The sequence below is a fragment of the Monodelphis domestica genome, chromosome 7 (assembly GCF_027887165.1).
Source record: "Monodelphis domestica isolate mMonDom1 chromosome 7, mMonDom1.pri, whole genome shotgun sequence".
NCBI classification, from domain to species: Eukaryota; Metazoa; Chordata; class Mammalia; order Didelphimorphia; family Didelphidae; genus Monodelphis; species Monodelphis domestica.
The window spans coordinates 266279701-266285838 of record NC_077233.1 but is presented as its reverse complement, the minus strand read 5'-3'; the positions used below and the strand labels follow the sequence as shown (position 1 = coordinate 266285838).

At 35.3% G+C, this 6138-nt stretch overlaps 1 long non-coding RNA gene across 1 annotated transcript; it reads left to right on the top strand.

Moving 5' to 3' along the window:
- Positions 1-3665: 3665 nt before the first annotated feature.
- Positions 3666-5562, top strand: LOC130455467 (uncharacterized). Its single transcript, XR_008913447.1, has 2 exons — positions 3666-3835; positions 5399-5562. It is a non-coding gene; the product is annotated as an uncharacterized LOC130455467 (long non-coding RNA).
- Positions 5563-6138: the final 576 nt, after the last annotated feature.

Here is a 6138-nt window from a genome sequence, read left to right as displayed (position 1 = left end):
GAAAGAACACTATCCACATTCAGAGGAAGAACTGTGGGAGTTGAAGCATAGAAGAAAAACAATTGCTTGATCTCATGGGTCAATGGGGATATGATTGGGGATGTAGACGCTAAACAATCACCCTAGTGCAAATATCTAATATGATGGAAATAGGTCTTGATCAATGACACCCAGTGGAATTGGGAGGGGAGCAGGAGGAGGGGAGGGGAAAAAACATGAATCTTGTAACCATGGGAAAATATTCTAAATTAATTAATTAAATAAATTTTTCAAAGAAAAAAACTGGAGTCAAGAGATTGGAGGTCATAATGCGGATGATTTGGGACTTATATATTACAAAAGCATCATCCTAAGTCAGATTTATCCTAATTACCTTTGGAGACAACTTTTTCATAACAATAAAAACAACCTATTAATATTAATTTCTATGTGATGGAAATGAATGTAAATTCTCAGAAGTTAAAAAAATACACATTATACAAAAATAAATAAGTCCAACAGAAGACAGAAAGAAGATGGCAGTGTGCTGAATTGCACTAGACTCCTCCATTTTCTGTGTGGTCTGGATCTTCCAATAGTGAAGATTCAATTTTATCCTGTAGGACTAGGAAAAAAGTAGGAAAAATAACTCTTCAGGTGCATTGGACTGTGGCCCATCCAGCTTAACAGCCTAAAGCACAAAGTCACTTTTGTTTTCTCCAGATCGCTTCCCATCTGTACTGACAATATGTACAAGTTTAGTTATACACTCAATGAAGCACAAGTCAAATGGAAAACAGCAATTTTTAAGATATCTGGTCACCAATTTCTATTTTTCATTTCTTGACTGAGTAAAGGGAGTTCCCTTGACTGACATCTAAATTTAAACATCTCACTGCCTTGTCAAAATGACTTGTTCATAGATAATGCTAGAGAAATCAATTCATAAATGTGCCTATGAGCAGAGTGAATGAGCATTCCCACTGTTTTAAGAAAACCATTAACAGTAACTAAAGTCACTTTTAAGAACCAGAAAGCATCTTCATCAGAAAAATGGTGCTCTGACACTTATACATGTTGATAACGTTTATCCAGAAGTCCTTTTTTCTAATTTAGTTAATATTAGAAAAATGTAAAAAGAAGAATCTGAAGGTCTCATATAATATGCATACCTTTTCATATCACATTTGGTAATTCCAAAACTAGTTAAAAGTTCATTTATGGAAGAATAGAGTGGGAGAAGTGAAGAATAAACTTTTTATAGGAAAAGATATTACCTTGTTCTATAACTTTTTGGAAGACTTCATTTTTATTGAAAAGTTTCCTTATCTAAAAAATGGAAAAGTTGGGCTATCTAACTCTATTCTATAATTCTGATAGGTGTTCTGATTTATTTTAGCTTTTTATATTTCTAAATATTAATCATGTAGAGTTCAAATTATTTTTTAGAATTCCATGGTACTAAGTATTTCCATCACCATTAAGAAAAATTATTCTAAGAACTTATCTTCCTGTAGCACTGGGCTAGGTCCTATGGCATTATATGCACACAGTTCCTGCCCAGTAGAAGTGAGGAGCTGCCTAAGAAAAAGGTTTCTGGAGACAGTTTGGATTCCTAACTCCAAAAACCTCCAAATATAGGAGAGTCTGGCTTTTGACTAGTAATAGAGTTTACCCAGAATTCCAGGAACATTATATTTTGATGGAGTCATGTGAATCGGATCCTGAAATCTTTCTACTGGAGAAGGAAGAAAATTATCCACTTTTATCCGCAAAGTCAGATACTATTAAAAGTATCAGGTCTATCAGAGGAAGAATACTAGCAGAAAATGGATAATTTCCAGGAAGAGAATTCTCAATAAAACTTCAAGAATCAATACCCAAAAAAAGCACAAATTATGGTTAACAAAAAGAGTAAATGAGAAATATATTTCACAAGGTGGCAAAGTTGACCTCATGCGTATTACAGAGACTTGATGGGATGGAACTCATGACTAGAATTTGGTTACAGAAGGATGTACTTTACTCATAGAAACAGATTTGATAAAAGGAGGGGTTGTTTAGAATACCTTTATATTTTAATATAACAGAGGAAGAGCTGCCTAATGGTCAAACAGACAGGGAGAGATATTAATGACTCTCATCCCTATCTTTTTTTCTATGAGGAGATCTGTTCTATTGTTTGAGTGTACCTTTCTCTTAATCCACCTTATCATTTGGAAAGTGGAATTTCTTCCAAATGAAGCATCCCCACTTATTTCCCCTCAGTATTAGTGTAGACATCTACTGTCCTCACCACTGCTTTTGACTCATTTATCTAAAATAAACGCCAAGTAAACATTCCCTCTGCCCTCAAAAGTTCTAAAAATGAAGAAATGACTCTATTTTCTAGCTCTGGGCCCCCAATCAGAGAAAAAGAGGAAGAAGTGTGGGGGGGGGGGGGGAGAGAGAATGCAGGTGGAGAGAGTAAGAAAGTGCCCTGACAAATTAATATAATTTTAATCTCTTTTCCCTATCCTCTTAGGCACTCCAAATCACATCTCTCAATGCTGCATACACTCGGGCCAGCAATGTGGATGGTTAACAGAATTATCATATTTGCTGGCTTGAGATGATATGAACAAGCTTTCAATGGCCATCTCAAAAGAAATTCTAAACTACTAATGAAGGAAATTCTCAACCACTAAAAATAAGAGAAATGCATATTAAAACATCTTTTCAATTTCATCTCAAACCCATCAAATTGGAAAAGATTACCCAAAAAATGATATTTGTTGAAAGGAATGTGGGAGAATAGGAATACTATCAAATTGTTGATGGTGTGTTGAATTAGTACATCAATTCTGGAAAGTATTTTGGAACTATACCTCTCTCAAAAGATGTTATTTTAACCTAACAATACAATATCAATTAATCAATAGTCAATAAATGAGCAATTATTAAGCACCTACTATGAACCAGACACTAGAGACACACAAAAAAGAAAGTAGTCTAATGGAGGAAAGAACATAAAAACTGCATACAAACAAAACATAGGATAAAATGGAGGTAAATGAATCAACAAACATTTTAAGTACTTTCTTCCTAAATAAAATTCTTAAGAGATGTTGAATATAATCCTGAGAGATAAATAATGGGACTCTGTTTACAAGGTTGTGAAAGTAGTTGCAATTGATGTTTAGAGGTGACTTAATATAATGTTTCTCACTGTAATACATTCTTAAAATATTATTGTCATATCTTATATAGTTTATTTCACTATTAACAAGTCATATAATTATTAATATTAATGTTTATTAAAGCCTATGAGACCATAGCTGAGATTCTTGACCTTTTGTGTGGCATGAATCCCAATAGCAGTCTGAATTTTGAGAAGCCCTTCTCATAATATTTTGTAAATATGTAAAACAAAATAGATCAGATAAGAAAGGAAACCAGTTATAAAGTATCTTGAAAGATTTTTTTGTTAGCCAAGTTCACATACCCTCAAACATCAGGAATTTAATATTGGTTTGATAATAAGAGAGCTAAGTGAAAGCTTATATGAAAAGAGGTTTTCCAATTATTTAATAAACTTTTATGTGTTTTCCATATTTGAGCATGTTTTTCATGTATTCACAAACCACCATTATTGAATCATCCCCGCTTTGGTTCTTGCTGTGAGTGATCTCAGTCAGTTGTTCTTTGTAGTGAATATCTTTAAGAAAGTGACAAACCATTCCCTTACATGGCTGTCTGAGAGAATGGGAAAGCTGTTATCAACTACTCCATCAAGGTGATTAATTTAAACAACTGAACAAATTTAATATGAAAGAATGACAAGAAAGCCACAGTGGGTGCTATTCAAAGCAGCCAGGTAAATCCCAACTGTGGAATGGGTTTTTCCGAGACCAGATCTTATAGCTTACTTTTGGTGAAAACAAAGTTTATCTGGGAAGTATAATACAATAATAACTTATACAAGGTTTAGCATAATGTTCCATGTATCGAGGTTCTTATATCCATAAAGTGAATAAGCAAACAAATTAAAATGCCAAGAAAAAGCCAAACACACGAGATCTCCATTCTGATAGATGAGTTAGAATGATTATCTTTGAGTTGTTCAGCTGACATAGAAAAATGATTAGGATAAATCAGAGAGAGAGAAAAGCAGGAGTTACATCCATGAGGCTACACTGAACATAGTTAGTTGCCTCTTTTCCAGTATGAAGATAGATGCTTTAGAAGTAGTCTGGACCTGTGCTTTCTTTAGTCTAAAGGCTATCTGGATGAAAAAATTCTTTCTCTCAATGCAGGTTGGCACATTCTCCTTGAGGGAATTGAGGGGGTGAGGACAGCATGTGGTTAATTGTGGGAATTGAGTGAATCACACTGATCTTGTGACTCAGTTCTGGAGCTAACTTAGTTCCTTTTCTTTCAATTTTGGGTGTAATCCAAATTCTGTCTTGTGAAAAAAAAACTTTATTCAATTGTGGAAAACTATAGTAAATCATATCACATTGTTAGAACCTAGCCCTATGTGGCTCAGAAGATGGAACACTCCTACCTATTTAACTAAGAAACTAATGCATGCTGACCAGAAACTGGGTCAGACCCTAGGGTTGATGCCAGGAGTTTTCTCATAATTATACATCTCAAGCAACCCATATGTCTTCTCTGGAAAGTGGTCCCATGTTGATCAATCAGTTATTGCTTCCAATTTCTTTTGATTTTTATAGACAGTTGCAGGGAGTGCAACACCTTTTTCTGAATTCCAAGGAACTCTACTTGTTCACTTTCCCCACCCCAACTTTTAAAGTCCTTATTCTTGCTTCCAATTAGGAATCAGATTTACATAATCTTATATTGTTTCCTTTTAATTAGATGGTCTTATTTAATTATTTTTAATGTATAAAAATCTATCTCCTCCTGGCATAGGACCCTAAACTCCAGAAATGTTCTGGGTCAAAAGGGATACAGGAAAATTCCTTTCCTTCCTTGCATTCTTATAGTGCTGAGGAAAAGGTGACCTTGAGCATCAGAGACCCACAATAAGGAAAGACCCCTGAGAAAAATATTCCCCTTGGATTGTCCCTTAGATTCCCAGATGGACACAGATATACATCTTCCAATTATCCTCTGATAGCATCAGCTGTATCTAACACATCTACTTGCCCCCTGAACTATTCCAGGTCAGCCCTTGTGTCTTTGGGACACAAAACATCACTCCATCCCTGGTAAGGTAACAAAAATGTCCCACTTCTGCCTACATAGAGACCTCATCCCACCTCCTTGTCTCTGGTCACACAGCCCCTGTTGTTTAAAAGGTATGAGAAGCCCAAAACCCATCTCCTCTAGGAGGCAGTGTCCACTCTTGTTCCTCTCCCAAATGTCCAACATTGCTTCCAAATTAATAAATTTCTCTTTTTATTTTTTTAAGCTACCTATTGGAGCTATTGGAGCAACCTGTCCAGATCCAGGATTTTACCTTAAAGCTCTCCCACAACATCCCTACAATCAGGATCCAGCCCTAAACTGAGAAAGGGGCATGGTCCTGACTTGTTGGGCAATTGGCATGTAAATAATAAATTGAAATGCTCAGAAGTTTGAATTTTTGTTTCTCCAGTCATTTCATGTTTCACCTGCCACATCTGCAACTTAGAGTTTTAGAGAGTGACCTAGAACATGAGAGGCTAAGTAGTTTACCCAGTGTCACACACTCAGCTTGTGTCAGAGGTAAGACTTGAACTCAAGTCTTCCTGACTTCCTGACTTCACGATTAGCTCTTTATCCCCTATGATAGGTTGCAGGAGTAATTAGTTTGGAAGACATAGAAATTTCATCTTTAAGAAGGGTGAGGACCATTATGATAAACTTTGGGAAGATTCCATGAAGTCATTGGAAGAGCACCAAGTACCAAGCCTGAAGAGGGAAGAATAATACATTTAAAGGGTATGGGGAAGAGAAGGGCTCAAGAAATGGGAAATTCAAGAATATCTATCTTCCTTTATTTCTAAATGAATTATAAATGAACATAATAGATTCATATCTAAATTAGTGACCCCTTTCCACCCATCTTTATATTGTTTCATATTTTAATGGAGTTTATAATCCCTTAAGGTAAAAATTGTCTAAAGTCACCAAGGTTGCATTACTTAATCAATAACTGAAATTTCCTTC